The sequence below is a fragment of the Apodemus sylvaticus genome, chromosome 4 (genome assembly GCF_947179515.1).
Source record: "Apodemus sylvaticus chromosome 4, mApoSyl1.1, whole genome shotgun sequence".
NCBI classification, from domain to species: domain Eukaryota; kingdom Metazoa; phylum Chordata; class Mammalia; order Rodentia; family Muridae; genus Apodemus; species Apodemus sylvaticus.
In genome coordinates this window covers 152127147-152151283 of record NC_067475.1, presented here as the reverse complement: position 1 = coordinate 152151283, position 24137 = coordinate 152127147, and the positions used below count along the sequence as shown (strand labels likewise).

Below are 24137 nucleotides of genomic sequence, written 5' to 3'. Positions count from 1 at the left end.
TTCAAATTCACTTGCAGCTTCTTTCTGAGAAATTATGAAAAGAAACATTTTAAGAGCCAAGATGCTTTTGCGACTTTCAATAACTGTGCTGTGGTGGGAGTCTGAGGTAAGACAAGACCTTAGTCATAATACACCACTGCTGTAATACCTAAAGATCTGTATTTATTAAAAAAATTTAAAAAAAAACATGAAGGACGCCAGGAATCACTGTTCATAGAACACATAATGGTTATATAAATCCAGTGCAAATTCTTTTCAGTTCATTAACAGCAAACAGTATAATGATAGTGTGGATGGCAGGGGGTCAACATTCTCTATACAGAAGCTTACATTTGATTAAAAATAATTTATCCCATAACAAAGTGATAAGCTAAAGACAGTTGAGATGTTACCAATGCTTTTTCTGTGAGGAATTAGTCCTTAATAGGGCAAGTTATACTAAATGGTGAGGTATTTTGCTGCTAGAGCAACAAGTCTTTACTAAAACAAGCATGAGAATCGAAATACCTTCAAAATGCCAAGATATTCTGTTCTGTAGATGATCTCAACTGCTCAGCTAATGTCTCAGCAAATTTCATGTGGGACCCGATGCCTGCATCTGAAATTAAATGAAAGAGGCTCATTAACCCTTGTGTTAGTTTTCTGTTGACCACAGAATTGCTCTCATTCTTTTAAATGAAGTGTTTGTACAGTTCCATTGTCTTCATTGAGAATTTCACTGTACCTGTGATTCCTTTTGTCAGAACACAAATCAGTATAGTCAGAAAGATAAAGAGCATATTGAGGCAACAGAGAAAATACTTGGTACTGTAGCTAGCATGAAAAGTACTGAAATAAGTGGTATCCATTCATAATGTTGATGTTACTACTGAGCAATTATAAATTCTAAGTAAAAAAATATTCTTTGAGGTATCAATAAAGCATGCTTACTCTAGCAGTTTTAGACAGTTTTAAAATTAAAATAATTTGAAGCTTCTAAGACATTTGAAAATAAGTTGCATACCATTGTAGATCAAAGGGTTTGTGGCTGCCTTGGCATTTATGTTTTGCGTATTGTAGAGTGCAGAGTACATTCCTGTAGCAAAACCACTAGAGCATAGGCTTAAGGTAGGCACCATGGCATCACCATGCCCACTGATTTATGTGCTATTGTCTTCAGCAATGGAGCCTTGCTGTCAGTTTGAAGAGAGAAACCTACAAAGATGGCAAGAGATTGGGTTGTTTGGCAGTTTCCTTGGGATACCTTTGGCAAAAAAAAATCATTTATGTATATTCCAATCTCAGTAGCAGTAACAAGATGGTCACTTAGAACTCTGTCTCCCGGGTTATTTGGAAATTGCATTTAAATTGTCTTCTTCGTGTGTGTATACATTTTAGGAAGCGTCTACTGTATTAGGTTTTCTTGCCTCCCTTTCATCATTCTTTTTTCGCCCTCTGCATGTGAGCATCCTGTCTCAGCAATCACCACTTCTACTCACAGCTATCTATTCTAGTTTCCAGCCTCTAGACCATGCCTTCATGCTTTAGCTCTGTTCACATACAGATTGCAGGTTGGTTATCATTGACTTCTCAGCTAATATCAGCATATAAGTAAACATACTAACTATACTTGTCTTTCTTTGTCTGGGTTACTTCACTCAGGAGTATTTTTTTCTAGTTTTATCCATTTACCTGTGAATTTCTTAGTTTCACTTTTTCTTTAAATGGCGGAGTAATATTCCCTCTTGTAAATGTACCACATTTTTTTCATTCATTCTTCTATTGAGAAATACCTAGCTTGTTTCAAAATTCTGGCTGTTAGGAATAGTGCAGAAATTAACGTTACTGTAAATAGTGTCTCTGTGGTTAAGATGTAGCACCCTTTGAGTATATGCCTAAGAGCATTATCTCTGGGTCTTGATGTACTTTGATTCTAAACTTCCTGAAGAGGTATCAGATGGATTTCCATACTGGCTGTACAAGTTTGCACTCCCACCAGCAACAGAGGAGTGTTCCCCTTGCTCCATAACCTCACTAGCATGAACTGTCATTTTTGCTATTGATCTTAACCATTCTGACAAATGTAAGGTGAAATCTCAAAGACTAAGGATGTTGTTTTTCAACCATTTCAGACTCCTTTATTTAAGAATTCTCTGCAGATTTGTAGTCCGTTCTTCAATTATTGAGCTCTTTATTTCTTGGACATAAGTCCTCGATCAGATGTGTAGTTGGTAAAAACTTTTTCCCATTTTGTAGATTGCTTCATTTTGTGAATAATGACATGATTTACAGTGCAAAAGCTCCTCTGTTTCATGAGGTCCCATTTATTCGTTATTGATCTTTGTGCTTGTAAAAATGGACTTTAATTTTAGCTGTATATACACATATTCCCTTTGTTTCATCTTTCTCGTCTGTGTTCAGAAAACATTTCTTGTGCCAAACCAACTCTCCATTTTCTTCTCCACCAAATTTAGTATTTCTGGTATTATAATAATGTCTTTGGTGCATATAGAGTTAGTTTTGCACAGGATAAGTATGGATCTATGTTGATTCTTCTACATGCCACCATCCAGTGTGACAAGCACCATTTCTTGAAGATGCCATCTTTTCCTAGTATATGTTTCTGGCTTCTTTCTAAAAGCTCAGGTCTCTATAGCTGGGTCCTCAACTCCTGTTTTGGTGCCAATACCATCCTTTTCCTTTGTTATTTTTTAACTATAGGTAGGATAGTGAAACCTCTTCCAGTTCCTTTATTATTCAGATTATTCTACCTATGCTCTTCTTCCCTTCCTGTTGTATTTCTATGATATTCTTCAGTTGCCATATAGTTCTAGCTAAGACTTCAAATCGTGAATTAAATAGGTATGGAGAGGGCACACCCTTGCCTCGTTGCTGATTTTAGTGGAATTGCTTTATGGTTTTCTCCATTTAAGTCAATGATGGACCATGGACTTGCTTTAAACTGTTTTATTTTATGAAGTATGCACACTGTAACACTAATCTCTCCAGGTGTTTTTTTTTTTTTTTTTTATCATGAATGGGTGTTGAAGTTTGTTTCAGACCTTTTCTTCATCTTATTTGATGATCATATTGAGTCTGTCTTTCAGGTTTTTTATATGGTGGATTATATTTATCCATTTACTTATGTTGAATCATCTCTACATCTCTGGGAAGAAACTTACGTCATCATGATGTATGATCTTTTTGGATGTGTTTTTGGATTCAATTTAAAGTATTTTATTGAAATTTTTTTTCTTTTTTTTTAATTCGTATTTTTTATTTACATTTCAAATGATTTCCCCTTTTCTAGCTCCCCACTCCCCGAAAGTCCCATAAGACCGCTTCTCTCCCCCTGTCCTCCCACCCACCCCTTCTTACTTCCCTGTTCTGGTTTTGCCAAATACTGCTTCACAGAGTCTTTCCAGAACAAGGGGCCACTCTTCCTTTCTTCTTGTACCTCATTTGATGTGTAGATTATGTTTTGGGTATTCCAGTTTTCTAGGTTAATATCCACTTATTAGTGAGTGCATACCATGAGTCACCTTTTGAGTCTGGGTTACCTCACTTAGTATGATGTTCTCTAGCTCCATCCATTTGCCTAAGAATTTCATGAATTCATTGTTTCTAATGGCTGAATAGTACTCCATTGTGTAGATATACCACATTTTTTGCATCCACTCTTCTGTTGAGGGATACCTGGGTTCTTTCCAGCATCTGGCAATTATAAATAGGGCTGCTATGAATATAGTAGAGCATGTATCCTTATTACATAGTGGGGAATCCTCTGGGTATATGCCCAGGAGTGGTATAGCAGGATCTTCTGGAAGTGAGGTGCCCAGTTTTCGGAGGAACCGCCAGACTGATTTCCAGAGTGGTTGTACCAATTTGCAACCCCACCAGCAGTGGAGGAGTGTTCCTCTTTCTCCACACCCTCTCCAACACCTGCTGTCTCCTGAATTTTTAATCTTAGCCATTCTGACTGGTGTAAGGTGAAATCTCAGGGTTGTTTTGATTTGCATTTCCCTAATGACTAATGAAGTTGAGCATTTTTTAAGATGTTTCTCCACCATCCGAAGTTCTTCAGGTGAGAATTCTTTATTTAACTCTGTACCCCATTTTTTAATAGGGTTGTTTGGTTTTCTGGAGAATTTTTACATCTATGTTCACAATGGAAATAGTTCTATAATTCATTTTCATTGTTGAATCTTGTCTTGCTTTCAATAATATGTTATCCCAATGGTAGCATAGAACTTGTAGGAAATACCAACCAATATCTGTTTTGACACAAGACTCAATCCACCAGTAGGGTCACATAATTGATATTGCTTAGGTGGACAAGGACTAGACAATTAAGCTCAGTGACCTAAAATAAAACCAAATACTTCTTTTCCTTTAAAAAATGTGTTAATAAAAGGACTCCTAAAGACATACTGAGAGGCTCATAGATCAGAACACTGCTCAGTCATCTTCAGAGATACTTCCTTCTGCAGCAGATGGTAACAAACACCCATAGCCATACATTATGAACTTAATGAGAGCCCTGGAAGACTCAGCCCTATGTAGTTTGTTTCCATAAACACCCTCACCTAAGGGCTCAGGGAACCCTGTGGAAAAGGAGGTTAAAAAAAGTGTAAGAGACAGAGAGAATAAAGGAATGCATGAAAACAAGTGCCACTAAATATACGTGAACACGTTTCATATAAGTTCACAGACGCTTAGGCAGAATACACAGTCCATGTCTGGATCTGGACCATGCCCTCTGCATTTGTACCATGCTTTCCAGATTATTGCATGTCCATGATCCTTGTGCCTTCTCTTTGCCTCTTTTTTATTATTGTTATTGTTTGTCGTTCCCAACTTTGCTGTATTCCTCTTTGTTTTATCTCATATTATTATTAAAACAAAAATATTAAAATAGAAAAATGTGAACATCAAGACAATTACAAAAGGAAAGTTGGATGGAATCTACTTAAATGTCCTGATTTTTTTGACGTTGGATTAACCACATCTTTTACTAAATTATCTTTTAAGTTTGAACACAACAATCAAAGACATTGTTACACTTAGTTTCTTCATTCATGTTGTCATCTCATTGATCAAGAGTTGTCAGGTATAGATAACATTCCCAACCAGTAAAATATCTTAAGTTTCCTATGGACATTTTATAGGACATTGGGGTCCATTTCATATAGAAAGTGTTATAAATATTTATGTTTTCTTAATGATGCAACAGCATCTTATGATTCTGAGTTATTACATATTTATAGTTTAGTTATGATTGCCTTATGACTTACATGTAAAACCTTTTATTTGGTGGGTTGTGAAAAAACTGTACCTCAACATTCTGGTAAGGAAAAAAATATTACAAGCTGGAGAGATGGCTCAGAGGTAAAGAGCACTGACTGTTCCTGCAGAGATCCTACGTTTAGTTCCCAGCAACCATATGGTGGCTCACAACCATCTGATGCCCTTTTCTGGTGTGTCTGAATTACTCACATACATAAAATAAATATTTTTTTTTTAAAAAACGCAAAAAGGGAATAATGTCACTTACTTGACAGAAATATAATTTGCATCACTGTTTCATAGCATATATCACAATGGGGAAAGGGATCTGTGTCTTTATGGGATGAGTCAGATCAAGACAAAAGTCAGAGTATAGTACTGTTCTGCTAACAAAATTATTTCACAAAGACTTGAAAACTCAGATCTAAAAAATCCTTTCACAAGCAGTTTATGGTCAGGTGGAGTTTTGTCAACTTCCATGGTTTTTTGATGTTTTATACCTTTCTTCCCACTCACTACACATGATTTTTATTATTTCACTCTGAAGATAAACATAACATTCCTTTATAGAGATATTAAGTCTAAGATTTTAAAATTTTAAAAAACCTAAAACTCAACACTTAGAGAAAAAGATGTTTATCTCAATTACAATAGGATAACTGCCATAGAGTATTTAGCTATTTTATTTTAAATCTGGATTACAAACTATTAGATGTCTCTGACCTCATGACCTGTGGTTCCTGTTCACTTCCTGTCTAGCTATATAACCTGCTGAGTAACAGTGTGAAAAAGGTTAGAAGATTCTAGGGCCTATTCAGAGAGAAAAGAGAGATTCAAGACACTCACGAAGAGAAAAATATTGAGATCTAACTGGAACATCACACCAGTCAGAAGGGCTAAGGTTAAAAACTCAGGAGACAACAGGTATTGGCGAGGATGTGGAGAAAGAGGAAAACTCCTTCACTGCTGGTGGGATTGCAAGAAGGTACAACCACTCTGGAAATCAGTCTGGAGTTTCCTCAGAAAACTGAACATGACACTTCCGGAGGACCTGGCTATACCTCTCTTGGGCATATACCCAGAGGATTCCCTGGCATGCAATAAGGACACATTCTCCACTATGTTCATAGCAGCCTTATTTGTAATAGCCAGAAGCTGGAAAGAACCCAGATGTCCATTAATGGAGGAATGGATACAGAAAATGTGGTATATTTACACAATGGAATACTACTCAGCAATTAAAAACAATGAATTCATGAAATTTGTAGGCAAATGGTTGGCACTGGAAAATATCACCCTAAGTGAGGTAACCCAATCACAAAACAATATACATGGAATGCAATCACTGATAAGTGGATATTAACTAGCTCAGAAGCTCTGAATACCCAAGACACAGTTAGCATATCAAATGATTCCCATGAAGAAGTAAGGAGAGGGCCCTGATCCTGGAAAGGCCTGATCCAGCATTGTAGGGGAGTACCAGGACAGAGGAAAGGGAGGGAGGTGATTGGAGTATGGGTGTAGAGAAGGCTTATGGGACATATGGGGAGGGGGGAACTGGGAAAGGGGAAAGCGTTTTGGAATGTAAACAAAGAATTTAGAAAATAAAAAAAGGAAAAAAATTTAAAGCTAGTTTGCTAGATGCCACAGTTATAAGGCATCTCAAATGATGTAGTAGATTCTATTAAATTTAGTTAAAATCATTAAGCTGAAATTTTTAAAAAAAATGATCTGTGATTCTTCAGAAACTACTTTATGTAGTTCTCACAAAGTAGATGTTGTGAAGCAGACAAAATCACAGTTATTACAAGCTACCAAAATTTTTGTTATTGCCTAAAGTTGCAAATCTTGGTAACAACCATCCAAATACTAGTATATAGACCCTAAAAAAATTGTTCTACTTTAATAGTCATTACATGTATTATAAAATTATTATAGATTTAGTATCTTTCTAGAATTTATCTTGAATATTTAAACTTCTATTTTGTGGTGGTTTGAATAATAATAGCCACATAATAACTATTTTAGGCATATCTATAATGAAATGGGGCAAACTAGACAAAGAGAAATCCAAAATGTATGGTGCAAAGAGAAAAAGGAACACCAGAAAGCATACGAGTTAAACTCAGTAATCAAGGTGGTAAAATGTTTAAAGAAAGCATGATGCTAAATGAAGTAAAGTGAGTGGTGATGACAAGGTATTACCCTATGAAGCCATGCTTCCAATTTGTGAAAAAGAAAATCTTAACTGGAAAGTTGTTGCAACTATAACTAAAGGAAGGCCCATGTTCCACGAAGCAGTAGAACCTGGCAGCTTCAGCCACATGGTTCTGGCTTTTGAGTGAAGGATACAATGTGGATTCTCCCTTTGAAGCTATGGAATGCCTCGGAGGTCAGGCATATCCCTGCATGAAGGCTTAGAAAAGCCATTTCATAAGACTGTGAAGGGGAAGCCTGTATTATGTTGAAGCCCCCAGGATGTTAAAAATGCTTGCATCAGAAATACCTGCCAAGGAAACCTACAAAGTGGAGAAAGAAGTGTGTTGCTGTCAAAAAAGCTGAAAAGAGTTGGAGATTCGACGACTCCTTTACATCATTCATGAAGATGAAAAAGAATTTGAAGTTTGTCTTGTTGGTCTTGCTTTTGTCTAGTATTTTTTCACTATGCTGCAATTCCTCCCTTTTAGAATATAATGTTTATTCTGCAGTATTATGCATTAGAAGTATGTGATGTGCTTCTGTATTTTACCGAAGTATTTCTGACATTACAAAGGGGTTACACTTGAGGGATTGCCATGAATTTCAGAGGAGACTTTGAACTGTGAACTTCTCAACAGTGTAGAGTATGAGCACTTGTGATATTGGACTAAATACAAGTTTGTGTTATGATATGGTTACAAGTCAATGGGTCCAGGGAGTAGAATATGGTAGTTTGAATAAGATTAACCACCAGAGGCTCATATATTTGAGTGCTTGGTCACCAGGAAATCACACTATTTGAAAGATTTGAACATTAGGAGGTATGTTCTTGTTGGAGTAGGTATGGGTTTGATGGAGAGAGTGTGTCAGTGTGTCACTGGCCCAGAATCTCTATGCCTGTGAGTCAGGGTGAAGCACTCAGTTACTTTTTCTGCACCATGAGTACCACCATGTTCTTCCCATGGCCATGCCGTTTCCAATGAGGATAATGGACTAGTCCTCAAAAGCAAGTCTCCAATTAAACGTACTCCTTTATAAACATTTCCTCCGTCATGGTGTCTCTTTACAGCAATAGACACCTTGACTAGAACATATATTTAACATTTTAATTTATACTGTGTGTTTTAGTTTGGTTTCCATTGATGCGATGGACACTACGACCTAAACCTATCAGAAGAATTAAAGGTTTATTTAACATAGAAATTACAATACATACTTGAGGAAAGCCAAGGGAGGAACAAGAGGATGAAACTAAAGTAGAGTCCACAGAGGGCCTCTCATGGTGCTGGACATTGGCTTGCTTCCTCCTCCTCGTTAATTTCCTTATACATCCCAGATCTAGTGAGATGGGCCTTCCAGCATCAATTTGCAATCAAGAAAGAACAATACAGGCCAATGCAATGCATTTGCTTACATTCCCACTTCTCTAGTAACTCTACTTTGTGCCAAGCTGACACAGCACAGTTTGTTACAGGTTTTGCAGCTTTGATGGCATTTTCTAAAATCAGACAATGAGTTTGTAAGTAGCATTTATTCAAAAGGAATATAGAAGCAAAAGTAAAATACTACAATCATGAATATATCACACTAATATATTTATTTAGATACCTTTCCACATACACTCTTATATTGGGCAGAAGCTCATGGCCAAATTTGAGTTAAGTAAAGAAAAATATGGATAACACGTGATGTGAAAGAAATACTGTTAGTTAAAATTAAAGCTGTAGGATACTAACTTTCAAAAACTCTTCCACAACCCTACCTTGACTTTGATTATAAAATCCTATGAACTGTGATGTCCATTTGTTAATTTTCTATCAGGTAAAGCCATCTGCTTTATTTACCCACTAATATAAATAAAACACCTGATAAAGTTTTGTGATGCCTTTCCAAACAGATGTTTGGTCTGGACGGTTACTGCTGAAGCAGCTACTCTGATCTGGTCATTCTCGCTGCATAATGTCAAAGTAATTGTCTCGATCCCTGGGAAGACTGCCATTGTACAAACTATAAAGCCTTTTATTACTGCATGTTAGAAATCTGTAAAATGGATAATGTCTAGTCAACACATGTTTAATCTACTCAAGAAGAATTTATTAAGTATATTTAAAATGTTGCAAGAAGTAGCTGGTGTATTTCTCTGAGAATGAGGATGTAAATTGGGCACATAAAGACAGTTTTATTGTATTTTTAGCATTACAAGGTAATGTTTCAGCATTCCTTATGCTACGGATATTAATAAAAAACACCTTGTATTCTTTTCCATTTTGTTAAATAAAGCTAAGAACAAAAGTCTTCTGCCATTTAAAATAATCTAGCTAATATAAACATATTCCTAACATTGCTAATTATTTAATGTGCTTATTTTAAACAAAAAAGTAGTAAAGAGTTAGTGATTAAACCACATAAAGCTAAATTTGAATGTTTTAGACATGTATAAATTGTACAAAAGCAAAAGTAAAATATTACGGTCATGAATATATCACACTAATATATTTATTTAGATACCTTTCCACATGCACTCTTATATTAGGCTTAGCTTTTCTAGTCAGAATGATACCTAATCTAAAAACTAGTGGTCATATTTTAAATTTTTAGCAGCTGAGCTTGTCGACAACTCTAATCAATATCAACCAGTCTCAATTATTTTAGATATATCAGTTAATGACTTATATTCTGAGGGGTTATACCATACAACCTGAATGCTAATGGGAAAGAATTTTTATAATACTAAATAAAAAGCTGAGTGTACCACTTAGAATATCAAGAAGTTCAGAACATTGTACTTATGTTTTATTAGGTGGTGACAACTAGAACTTGAATAAGCATTTTTAGTTTCATGAGTTGACCATTACATTATTACATCATTACATTATTCATTTTCCACAACCCTATATATTTATTGTTTTAATCCAAATTTCTTACATTTATGACTACTTTTATGGTCAACTTCATTTAAAATACTAAAAAAAGCACTTGTTTAAAATGTTTTAGAGACAAATTTTCTTTTCCTTTTGTTTAATTTATTCTTTAATGTATCTTTACAGTCCAGAAATTATCACCTTCCCAGTCTACACTGTGACTGTTCCACATCCTTTAATTCTTCCCTGTGTCTGTAAGAGGATGTCCCCCCCACCACCCTCCAGACTTCCCACTCCCTGGAGCCTCAAAATTCTTGAGGGTAAGGACTCTTCTCTAACTGAGTCCCAGACCCAGCAACAGCCCTCTGTTATACATGTGTTGGGGGCCTCATATCAGCTGGGATATGCTGCCTGGTTGTGGGTCCAGTGTCTGAGAGATCCCTGGGGTCTAGATTAGTTGAGACTGCTGGTCTTCCTATGGGATCATGCTCCTCCTCAGTTTCTTCCAGCTTTTCCCTAATTCAACCAAAGGGGTCACCACCTTCTGTCCATTGGTTGGGTGTAAATATCTGCATCTGATTCTTTCACCTGACTCTTAGGTCTTTCAGAGGGCAGTCATGATAGCTCCCTTTTTGTGATAGTGTCAGACCTTGTGGCCTCTTATTGAGATGGATCCAAATTTTAGCCTATCACTGGACCTCTGGCTCTTCTCCATTTTTGTTCCTGCAGTTCTTTCAGATCAAAATCTCAGGTGAAAGGACTTGTTGACAAGGATGTAGAGAAAGAGGAACATTCCTCCAATGCTGGTGGGATTGCAAACTGGTACAACCACTCTGGAAATCAATCTGGAGGTTCCTCAGAAAATTGGAAATAGATCTCCCTAAAGACCCAGCAATGCCACTCTCAGCCATATACCATAGGCCCACCATTCCACAGGGTCACATGCTCCACTATGTTCATAGCATCCTTATTTGTGATAGCCAGAAGCTAGAAAAAATCCAGATGTCGCACAACAGAAGAACGGATACAGAAAATGTGTTTCATTTACACCATGGAATACTACGGAGCTATTAAGAACAAGGACATTCTGAGTTTTCAGGCAAATGAATGGAACTAGAAAATATCATCCTGAGTTAAGTAACTCAGACTCTAAAAAACCTGCATAATATGTACTTATTAATAAGCGGATATTAGCTAAAAAGCACAGAATAGAGACAAATTTTTACCTAAGTTTCACTTTGCTTCTTTAAAAACAAGGTTGACATTTCATCCCAAAGAAAGTTCCTACACACTTGTTTTTAGCAAGATAGAATCTCTGAGGTCACTTAACCAGAACTTAGAACCCTGACAAATTTGCTAAGCACAAGCTAGATTGACTAATGTTACTTTACAGCAAGGAGTTTTCAAATTCCAAAGCTCATAAATATGCTGCTACCTAAATTACTGGTTTAAAGTGATAGAGAACTGAAATACTGTCTGCAAGAAGTGCGTTATTTATGAACTTTTGAAGTGTATAATTGACCTGGAAGACTGGTCCTGAAGTGGAAAAAGAGAAGCACCCCAGAGGAACAGAAGTCAGGAAAGATGCTTAATTTTATCACATATGGCATGTAACAATTAAACTCAAATGCTTATATAACATTAAAACTCTTATGCCTATGTCTGAATGTACACGTGTAGGCTCAACTTTCTCCGAGAAAGATCACTTTCAGAGTGGATCTCCTTTAGTAATTTATTCTTCCTACAAAATTGTTTGGATTAAAAGCACTCCTTTGCCAGGTACAGTGGTATAAGCCTTTACTTCCAGCACTCAGGAGACAGAGGCAAACAGAACTGTGTGATTTTGAAGCCAGCCTGATCTAAATAGTGAGTTACTGGGCATCTAGAGATACATAGTGAAACCCTGTCCCAAAAGCAAATAACTGAATAAACATTTTTTTTAAAAAATTGTTTTGTCACCATCTCACAAGTGACCAAATCAGATGAGGGTAAGAAGAAATACAGAGATTAAAGCTCAAGGCCACACAAATCTAAATGTAACAGTAAACACACGGAGCAAGCATTGTGGAGAGTGAAATAAAGGTCTGTGACAATGGAGATGGTATCTGGAGAATTTCACAACTAATGAGAAAGCAAGGATATACTCAATGATGAAAGGAAGGAAACTGACCAGTGCAGAATGGCTAGGCAGAATGATCCAGAATGTTTTATTGCTGAACATGAACTTAAGAAAAGAGGTCTGAAACCGAACAAGCATATAACTCATACCTGTGCTTGGTGGAGGAATATTTCATAGCAGCTTCTAATGAAAGAAAATTGGAAATGACCTCAAAGCCTTCATCTATCATTTATGGGTTGGTATATTGTACATTTAAATCAACTCTATATCTAGTTGTCATTCTAGTCAGTGACTTACCCATCCAAACCTAATTATTTTGTAATATTCAGAGCTAAGAATTCCTCTGGGTAAGATTTTTAAATAGAGCACTGCAGTGGAAAGTTTGATACGTCATTTGACTACACCAAATTAAGTTGCATTTGTGACATCCAAGCCAACCTTGCAACATGACTTGCCACCTTATGAGTTCTTTCAGTGCAATAACCTGAGAGAAGATCCACTGCCCCGGGGTTATGGCAAGGCACATAACAGGTGAAGATGTTTTAGGAGCACCGTGGGGACACTTTTCAATTGTGAATGGGCTATATTTTCCTTTGAGAGTAAATTAAATTAGAAAATATAATGGTTTACTGGGATTATGAACCAAACACAGTTAATAACAAATGTAATCATCCATGGAAAGGCACAACTTTTAAGTAGATAAGGTCTATGATTCATGTGGGAAAAAGAAGTCATAAGACTTTGAAGAAACAAGAGAGGAAATCCAGAGGACAGCTTACACCAAAGACCTCTTGAATGGCCATACAAAAACCTACCTTGTAAGAGCTTCTTAAAGGATATATATATATATATATATATATATATATATATATATATATATATATATATATATATATATATATATCCTATATATATAATTGCTTAGTACATATATAGTAGTATAAATAAAATTACCATATATATGGATTATAATGGAATTACCAAATAACAATATAGACAAATTCCCAACTAGATCTCTCCCAACACCAAGCGAAACCCTTAGTACCAGGAAAAAGTTACATTTAATTTAGTTGTTAACCAAAGGGGCACCATGAAAGCAAAACAAAATTCCCAGGTTATTTTTAAGGATTGTTGTTCTCCTCAAATTTATGGTCCTATTTTTAAGAAAGCACTTGCATATCTCATTGAATATGGAGAATTAGGGTTTATGCCTAATTAGAGCCTCATCTCTGCAAACTGTAGTTCATGGTTTAGGGAGATAGTCTGCATAATAAAAGAGAAAGATAAAAACCTATCTAGCTACAAAACCATCTGATCTACAGTGGTGGCCTGTTTGCATAATGTGCTGGTGCAATAGTGGCACAAAAGGCATGGGGTAACCAATTTCTAACTGTTTGGATTTAAGGCTCACTTAAAACTCGAGCATGTCATTGCTCAGGTGACTAAGAACATGAGGCCAAATTGGCCATAAACACAGGAGAAAACCATATACTATTGTTACACTATAGGATCATAGCAATAAAATAACTCTTAACAACATTATGTTATAGCCATAGATCAGTATCTCTATCAGCCATCATCAAAAAAGCTTCCTACTGTAGGAAATGGAAACTAATACACATATCCACAACTGGACAATACACAGAGAGTGGCAGATCTTAGAACATCTAGTCCTAAATAGAATATCTTCTTCAAAACCCTTCCTCTTCAGATTTCAGAAAAGGCAGAACTAATATGCATAAAGCCAGATAGGGTCTCAAAAATTAATGAGGAAGTTTATACAAATCCTCATCCCTAACATAAATGCTATCTCTAGTTGAAACTCTTACAAATAAAATATTAGCTCTCTTCAATGGTGTCTAATTGAATATACAAACCACACTTAAAAGAGGCCTCTTATCCAGAAATATTCAACATGAAACAAACTCCATGGTATATTTGGAGATGTTTAGTCTCAAAATGCTTTGTTTGGGCAGGTTTTTTATTTTACTTGTACTTTGCTTGTGTAGTGTGGCTTCTTATTGGGTGCATTTGTAAGTTGTGTGATTGGGAGTGTGTGCTTGTGTATGTATGTTTTCTTTTCTTTATTGGGAGGTTCATTTTTTTCTTTTCTCTTTTTTATTCTGTTTCATTTTCTGTTTATTGTCTAAATAGACAGAGAGAGAGAGAGAGAGAGAGAGAGAGAGAGAGAGAGAGAGAGAGAGAGAGAGAGAAAAGAAGGCAATTTGGAAAGGTGAGGAGAATCTGGGAGGAATCAAGGGAAAATAAACCATGATTAGAATATACTGTATGAAAAAATATTTTGAATAAAGTTCTTTTAAAAAGAACAAAATATGTGACTTGTGGGTGATTACAAAATTTCAGAAACTGAACAGTCCTTGCAACTGTTTTATTAGCACTTGAATATACCAGGCATAAGAGGATACATGGCAAGTAAAACAGTGACAAGCATCTCAAACAGAACTGATTGGAAAAGACACCATTTAAAACTCCACCCACCTCAAAAATTTTAACCCAGAATCGCTCCTGTCTACAGGGACAAAGAGTAGAGCAGAGACTGAAGAAAAGGCTATCTAGAGGCTGCTCCATCTGCAGATTCATGTCACATGCAGTCACCAAGCCCAGACACTATTGCTGATTCCAGGAAGTGATCACTGACAGGAGCCTGGTATAGCTGTCCCCTGAAAGGCTCTGCTAGAGCCTGACCAATACAGATGAGTATGTAGGTATTCAACCATCAGACTGAGCACGGGAATCCCAATGGAGATGTTAGGACAAGGACTATAGGAGCTGAATGGGTTTGCAACCCCATAGGAAAACAACAATATCAGCCAGTCAAACCCCCCAAAGCTTCCTGGGACTAAACCATTGACCAAAGAGTACACATGGTGGGAACCCTGGCTCCAGATGCATATGTTGCCGAGGATGGCCTTATAGGGCATCATTGGCAGGGGAGGCCTTTGGTCATGTAGAGTCTCAATGACCCTAGATAGGGGATTACTAGGGCGCTGAAGCAGGAAATGGGTAGGCAGGGTGGGGGAGCACCCTCAGAGAGGCAGGGGGAGGGGAGGGGATAGAGGGCTTGTGGGGGAAACTGGGAAGGGGGACAACATTTGAAATATAAATACATAAAATAACCAATTAAAAAAGAAAAAGAAAAAGAAGAAAGAAAAATAAGTAGGTAAATCTCAGAGAGAGCATTTCAGCTGATTCTGTTGATTTCCACACCACATTGTCTCCCCAAATGAATTAAGAATTAATGCACTTTCATTTTTAAATTAATTAACTAAGTAATATATATTTATTTTACAACTCATATATTAGTCCTCCTGTCCAGTCTCTGACTGTTCCACATCCGGTACCTCCTCCCCACACCTTGTCTCCACGTGGATGCCCCACCTCCTACCCCACTTGACCTCTAAACTCCCTGGGCCTCCAGTCTCTTGAGGGTTAGGTGCATTATCTCTTAATGAACAAAGACCCAGAAGTCCTCCACTATATGTGCTTTGGGGGCTTCATATCAACTAGTGTATGCTGCCTGTTTTGGTGATCCAGAGATCCCGGGAGTACAGATTGATTGAGACTGCTGGTACTCCTACAGGGTCACTCTTCTCCTCAGCTTCTTTCAGCCTTCCCTAATTTCACAGCAGGGATTGGCCTCTTCTGACCATTGGTTGGGTGCAAATATTTGCAACTGATTCTTTCAGCTGCTTGTTGGGTCTTCCACAGTGTGCTCATGCAAGGTCTCTTTTTGTTAGCACTCCATAGCCTTAGCAATACCACTCTTGGGAATATACCCAAAAGATGCCCCACCATGCCACAGGGTGACATGTTCCATTATGTTCATAGCCAAAAGCTGGAAACAACCAAGATGCCCCATGACAAAAGAATAGATACAGCAAATGTGGTTCATTTACTCAGCTATTAAGAATGGGGACATCCTGAGTTTTGAAAGCAAATGGATGGAACTAGAAAATATTATTCTGAGCCAGGTAACTCAGACCCAAAAGGATATGCATGGTAGGTACTCATTAATAAGTAGATATTAGCCAAAAAAATGTACAAAATACCCAAGATAAATGCCTTTTCATCTGTTGAGGGATATCTGGGTCTAAATCCTTCTCAGAACTACACTACATAGAGGATAAATATGAGAGTGGAGCCAAAGATACTGAGTTTACATCCCATTTTTTTTCCTCTTCCTTCCCACGGAATTAGGTATGAGTTATTTTATCTTTGAGTTTTCATTCCTTAATACTAAAACAGAGATAATGACAGAAGGATCTGGTAACTTCTCACTGATCATATTTAGCATTCCTATATTCCTTTCTGGGAGAGCACCCTCATAGAGTCAAGGGAAGGGGGTGGGGAAGAGGAGTGGGGGAGAGGAGTGGGGGAGGGGGACTCCCAAGGGGAGACCGGGAAAGGGGAACACATTTGAAATGTAAATAAAGTGCCAAAAAAAAAAGAAAGAAAGAAAAAGAAAACTTTAAAAAAAATCCAGAGCAGAGTATTTCTTTCTGAGACTACTTTCTGCCATGAAATCATTTTTTCTATTAATGATATCATTTACTGAATTATTCATTTTTATTCAATTGTTCTCAGTGCTATTTATTGTAATAATAATAGCAGAGATAATAGCAGGCTTTACATCCCTCTACTACTAACAAATGTATGGACAGATATGCAGGTACTTATAAACATGAGAGTTAGCAAGCCTTTAAGAATCCTAGTAAATATAACTTCTACATATTAGCTGCAGACTCTTTTCTTTTGTAATAATGTTATCTTGTTAAAATTCAAAGAGTTGCCCTGGAAGTAGACATTTTGAATTAGTTTTAAATTCGAATCTGATTAAGCATGGCATACATAACTTTTACTTTAAGAAAGATAGATAAAAACATATTGTAAGTTTGATCAATAATTGCTGAGTAATCATTTTAGAAATGATTGCATTGTTCCATATGATTTGTATAAGTTCCTTATTGAGGGCTCCATTTAGTGTTTTGATCTGCCCTCCCCAAAACATAAATCAAAAACTCTGACCTTCACGGTTATCTTATTAAACTATAAGATTGACTTTCTTTATACAGAAACAATGCAATAATAATTCATAATGCAACACAAAAGTTAGCATCTGTATTTACCTTAGGAAAAGCTTTAATATTAAGATACAGTCAAATCAGGTAAAATTCACAAATGATAAAGTTAAAACTGTAAGTCGGAGTATTGTTTTTATACATTTCTTTTTTCTTAGTTGTATGGAAAGTTAATACTAAAATTCCCCATCATTACTGCATCTCTCTGAGCATTTACAGTTTACTGCTGTTTGTGAATGGGTTCCTCTAATCATTTGTGTGACATCCAGTAAGCAGCAGCACCAGTAAACACACCTGAAGTGTGGGAATCTCATCATCAAGAAGAGATTTGAAGACTCAAATGAACTACCTCTGGGGCACAGAATGCAACAGAATGTATCATTCTAGCTTAACTTTTCCTAGTCCTAACCTTTCTTTCTGAAAATATACTGAGGCTTAGTGACTCCTTTCTTATGACTTACACAGTTGAAAATAGATAAATTGCAAACAGTGGCATATTAAGTGTGTCTATGAAAAAATATTCTCATAGGTCTTGTATTCCAGTAGCCTAGTAATGCTGCAGAATTCAATGATCTGAAGAGATCTTTGAAATACTACAAATATTTCTCAAATAAACCACAGCTTGGACCTACAAAGCAGAATTCAAAGCAGAAATTAGCACGTCATGTAAATGTAATTCCACCTCTCAGATAGCAATAAAGTTGGAAAAGGTAAGCCACACCTTCAATATATTTAAAGGTAATGGAATCAGCAAAATGGTTTGGCACCATCTCAAATGAAAGCCAGACACCTTTTACAGTAGAAATGATGCAAACCCCCTGTAAACACCTAGGCAGTGGAAGGAGGGGAGAAATCAGTTCCCTCTTTTCACAGAGCAGCTGAAGAATATTGTACTGCTATTACAATAAGAATAACACCACATTGATAACAGACTGTTCAAATTTTAATAAAGCATTACTCTCTTAATCAAAACATGACTGTGAGGTTTGGACTCTCACTAGAAAGCAGAATAATGTGAACAAAAGAGAAATGGAACTGTGCCTGCATATCAATGCTACAAAATAAATAGCATCTTGGTGCACATGTAGTAATTAAAGCCAGAAATTGAAAGGCAGTTCTTAGTTTACTGGTGTCAAGCTACTTTCCAAAGAGATGCTGGAACTACAAAATCAGAGAAGAATGGTAAACTTATCAGGTGAAATACCATGACATGTGTAGAGACATAAGCATTCTTTTATTGTGGTGATTCTGCATACATTTTTGACCAGAGTACAAATTTACAAGTTTATATGTAAGACATGTTAAGATTATCTTCCAGAAAGGTGCCTAACATAACTGTCACCTGAGAAGCTTCATCCAGCAACTGGTGGAAACAGATGCAAAGACCTACAGCTAAACATTAGGTGGAGCTTGGGGAATTGTATGAATGAGGAGGATGAAGGATTGAACTATCCAGAGAGGTCAAGGACACCACAAGAAAACCTAAGCAGAATCAGTTTTCCTGGGATATTTAGGGGCTCACAGAGATTGAACTGCCAAACACGGAGCCTGCATGGGATCAACCTAGGCCCTCTGCTCACTATGTCTGTATGTTCTGTAGTCTGATACAAATACCGACAGTATCATATACTCTTTCTTTTACATAATCTGCCATGGCTACAAGTTCCATTCCTGTCATGGGATCTTGCTTTAATTGTATTTTTGGTGCTGTTAATTATGCCCAGGCTCTCACACAAGCTAAGTGCATCCTTCTCCATTGATTCACCATCCTAGCTTCTCATCATAGATACATTTCTTACTGAAACTTTGTGTAAGATTTTGTCGCTTTGTCCTTCAAGAATTTTCACTTAAATGATCTTTTGAAACTGCCATCATCATTATTGTCATATTTTGGGACCATTATTAAGAAAAATGCAGTTACTTGAATACAAGCAACATGATATCATATAATGCTGGAGCTCTAGAGTCTTAGATAGAGCGACAGTGTGGCTATCTGGCAGGAATCACTCAATACAGTTATACTAGACAAAAATATGATTCCAAGGCAAAGTAGGATATAGAGTATGACCTAAGAGTTCATCACACAACTCAGAATAATTTGTAATTTTGCATATATTTACTATTTGTATAGAATTATTCATTCAATATTTCCACATCTCAGTTGATTAAAATAAAAGAAGCCAGAGAAAATAAAATTATGAATCCATGTTGGATGTTGAAAACTGGGCTTTAAGGTGCATAGTCAGGTTGAATGAGAAGAAACTGAGTGAATAAGAATGGGTAGAACAGAAGCTATGCAAAAACTGAGCGAGATCCCAGGGAAAGGATAGGAATCTTAAAGTTCAGCTCTTGATTTCCATTTTCAGAATAATGAAAAATATCATTGCTATTGCTTAAAACACCCAAAAGGTGATGTGTTGTTACAGCAAAGTTACACGGCCATACTCTGTACTGAAGACCTGACGTACTGAGAAATAATTCATCCTATGAATGTGTGGGACAGACAATGCAGCACATAAGGAGCTGTAAAGAGACAAGACCAAGGAAGAGGCAAAACCAATTTGGTAAAAAATTACAAAGAATGTGGCCTGTAGTCAGCTTCTCTGATGGCTATGGTCAGAACCAAGTAAGTTACAGGAAAAGTGATAGGTCACATGTTCAAAAATGAGGCAGGGCCAGATCCTGTGGAACTACACAGGACACGCAAGCCGCTCCAGTCTCACTGAGCTGGTGACAGCCTTGGACTGCTTTCAGTGGATACATTTAAAACTAGCTTATTTCTTCAGAGGACAGATTATAAAAAGGCTACAATGCAAGAATATTTAAGGAGGGACCCAAGAATCTAGATGGCTGATAATGAGATACAGGGAAGGCATGGAGACAGAAAGCTGCAGTCAGATTGAAGATATCTCTTGATGGAAGAATTCAGAGGCGTTTCTGATTGGGAATAAACAGGAAGGAATGTCAAAAATTTATAAAGGTTTCCTTTTGACCAAATTCCAGTAGGAATATGTCCACTGATCAGGAATGATTTGATCAAATAAACAAAAGGTAAACATCATATTATTTAATTAAAAATAATAGTATAAATATGCCTAATTGATTTGGTTGGCCGAATCATGTGGGTCTCGTGGCTTTGTGTTGATTTTGATTTTAGCAAACATCAAAATCTTGAACTATGCAACTTGTTATATGTGCCAATTTAATCAAAAGCATTCACGTTTAAATTTAACTTTTACTTTATTCCTGTGTTCATTTTTATTCCCACAAAATGCATAGCTTATGGTAGTTCTCCTAAAACAAAATTTCCATATGCAATATGTTACTATGGAAAAGTCAGAGCGGGATAACATGGCTCAAAGTTCTAATCAAAAGAGAAATCAGATTTGTTTACATAAATGTAGTGCATACATACCTTATTTTGCATATGTGAAAGATATGCAGTGGTCTTTCTACAGCATGTACAAGGATTTAATAATGCTCTGTGCAAATCATCCAGAAAGCATTAAGCTTTCAGGATTCTCATCTGTTAAGCTGCAATGGAACATTGTTCCACTTTTAAAACTGAGTGTTTGCTCAAATATATTGCTTTTTACTAATAACACATTGTCTTCAAATTGTCACTTGAGTTTTTAAAGGTCTACATTGAAGGATATTGGCTGTCTTCACACTAGAGGAATAAAATAGCTGTTTAAATAATACTAGACAGAATGTCGCTGAGTGTTCTAACACAGGAATGATTGGGCAAGATTCTGTTTTACATAAACTTCCTGAAAACTCCTGAGGGATACAGAAACCATAGAAGGCCTTCTGGCAGAAATATCAATGAAAGAATTGCTCTAAATTTGGTGCATAGTAGTTTGAATTGAATGTCTCTGATAAGTCTTGAACATTTGAATATTCGGTCCTAGTTAATGACTGTTTCGGGTAGGATTAGGAGGTTTAACTTTGCTTGAGGATATTTGTTAGTAGAGACAGGCTTTGAGGTTTGAACAAACATTATTTCAAGCCAGGTCTCTCTGTTTCCTGTTTGTAGATAGAGATGTGAGCTCTCAGCTGCTGCTTCAGTCCCATGTCTGCCTGACTCCATGCTCCCCACGTTGATGGTGATAGAATCCTATCCCTCAGGAACTATAAACCCCAAATAAACCCTCCCTTCCATGAGTTGCCTTGGCTATGGTGTTTTATCACAGCAGTGGAAAAGTAACTAAGGTGCTACCAAGAAAAGCCTGAAGCTTAGCACCAGGTGGTAAAGGGAAAGATAAGGAGAACACTGAAAACAAGTATTGTTCTTGCACAAGATTAAAAGTGCCAGTGGCCCATTGTCAAGTTTCTAATTTAAGTGGTAGGACATGATAAAAGCCTACCAACTGCAGTAGAAAATGGATATAAATAAGGAAGTGTGGAGATGGAAGTGAAAATAATTTTTAAATAGGTTATAATTGGAGATATTTGTGAATATTCAAGGAGAAACACCATTAGCCTCTTAAAAAGTACATCAAGATAGTGTGCTTTGGGATCTGCTGTCTCCGGTTAGAAGATAAGTCACTAAGGATGTGAGGCTGTTCGAGACATCAGTTTTAAGTACAGTCTCGCGGTGTCAGGGACAGAATCTGAGAAAGCACCACAGAGGTGGGAAAGAATGCAAATAACATGCTGCTCACTTTGTCACAAATATCACCTAAACAGAATAGCCTATATGTTACAGAGATTCAGTTAAAGAGTTGTCCAGAGTGGTGGAAAGGGACTTTCCAATATAAAAAGCATGATATGATAGATTTCCCTGTCATTTTAATAGAAATATCACTTTTTCTTGTTTTGAATATCAACCATACATGAAAACTAGTATCTATAACTTGGGAGAAAGCAAAAGTCACACACACTTGTACAACACATGTACATGCATGCATGTGCATGATCACATGAAAATACCCACAAGAAATTTTTAACCACATGAGCAGGAACATATTGGCAGCCATATTTACACATGCATTGACATCCCCCCACAAGCACCTGCAATATATTTGAACATGCACACATATATACATACACATAAGTATATGTGTGGGCAGACACACATGTGTACCTAGACATACAGAGACATACATATGTATACACATGGATACACACACACACACACACACATACACACATACACACACCAAACTAAACCAAACAAAACAACTATTAGTGAGGAACTGGAGTATTAAAACTCTAATACATTTTGTCTAAGTACTTAGAATAACAGCGTATGATTACAATGTCACACAGAAATTTTACTTTTAGGGATACAACCAAGATAAATAAAAAAACATGGTGACACCAGATTGTCCACTACTATGGTAATACCACTTTTCTTATCACTTAAAGTAACTCAAGTATCTATCAACTGATGAATGTGAAAAGAAAAGGGTTACCTACAAAATAGAATAGTGTTCACCCATGAAATAATGTAATTATACATATGTAGAGAAAAATAAAACTTTATATTAGATTAATAATACAAAGCCACAAATAGTTTTATCTCAATTTTTTGAAGTGTTCATAGCAAGGGCATGCAGGGAGACAGAGAGCAGGCCAGTGATCTGGAGCACACAGGAGGGGGCGAGCCATAACTACGGGTTCTGTGGAGGTTTCTCTAGAGCAGTAATACTAAGTATGTCTAACATTGCAACCCCTTAGTATAGTTTCTTATGTGGTGGTGACACCAAAACCATAAAATTATTTTTGCTCTTTCTTCATAATGTAATTTTGCTACTCTTAGGAGTTGTGGTTATCTAATATTCAGGATACTGATACCTCTGTGAAAGGTTTATTGGGCCCTGAAATGGTAAGGACCCACAGATTGAGAACCCCTGCTCTAAAAGATGCAAGTACAAAACCATGAGCCTAAAAGAAGCCACTGAACTCCACGTTCAGTGTAGAGTTCAGTAAGGGAAGCCTCTCTGTTCTAATTAAATTTTGGGTCATTGAATTGGGTTCAGGGAAATGACTGAATAGAGAGTATTAGAATACTCATATACTTCTTGCCTACATAGATAGATAGATAGATAGATAGATAGATAGATAGATAGATAGATAGATAGATAGATAGACAGACAGACAGACAGACAGACAGACAGATAGATAGATAGATAGATAGATAGATAGATAGATAGATAGATAGATAGATAAAATGTGACACTCTGAGGCCTGGTCACAGCTACTGCAATAAAGAAAGACTTAGAGTTTGAGTATTATGAACAGGACTGGTGTTGGAGATGCAGGGGTAGAGTGGAATGGCATGTTGTGGATGGCCTGCTCTGCAAAAGAGGCCGTGGTGGAGTCTCAGCCTGTTCTGTCTCTTAGGGCCACCTCTGGTCCCAATGCTTTGCATGAGCAGCGGTCAGTATGAATGTTGCTGACTCATACTAATGCTAAATAGCATGCAGAATTTCTTGCTGTGGCCTGAGATCATGTTGATATCCATGAGCTGTACAAAGCTGTCCCCACAATTATTGGGTGCAGCACTTGGGAGAGTGGACTCTGTACCTCACATGGGCAACACAGTAGAGGTAGCCTTGGTGACAATGGTTTCAGTGAGCAGACCCCGAG

General features: G+C 36.9%; 1 non-coding gene across 1 annotated transcript; it reads left to right on the top strand.

Moving 5' to 3' along the window:
• Positions 1-23456: 23456 nt before the first annotated feature.
• LOC127683873 (small nucleolar RNA SNORA36 family) lies at positions 23457-23581 on the top strand. The gene has a single exon (XR_007977659.1). It is a non-coding gene; the product is annotated as a small nucleolar RNA SNORA36 family (small nucleolar RNA).
• The last annotated feature ends 556 nt before the right edge of the window (positions 23582-24137 follow it).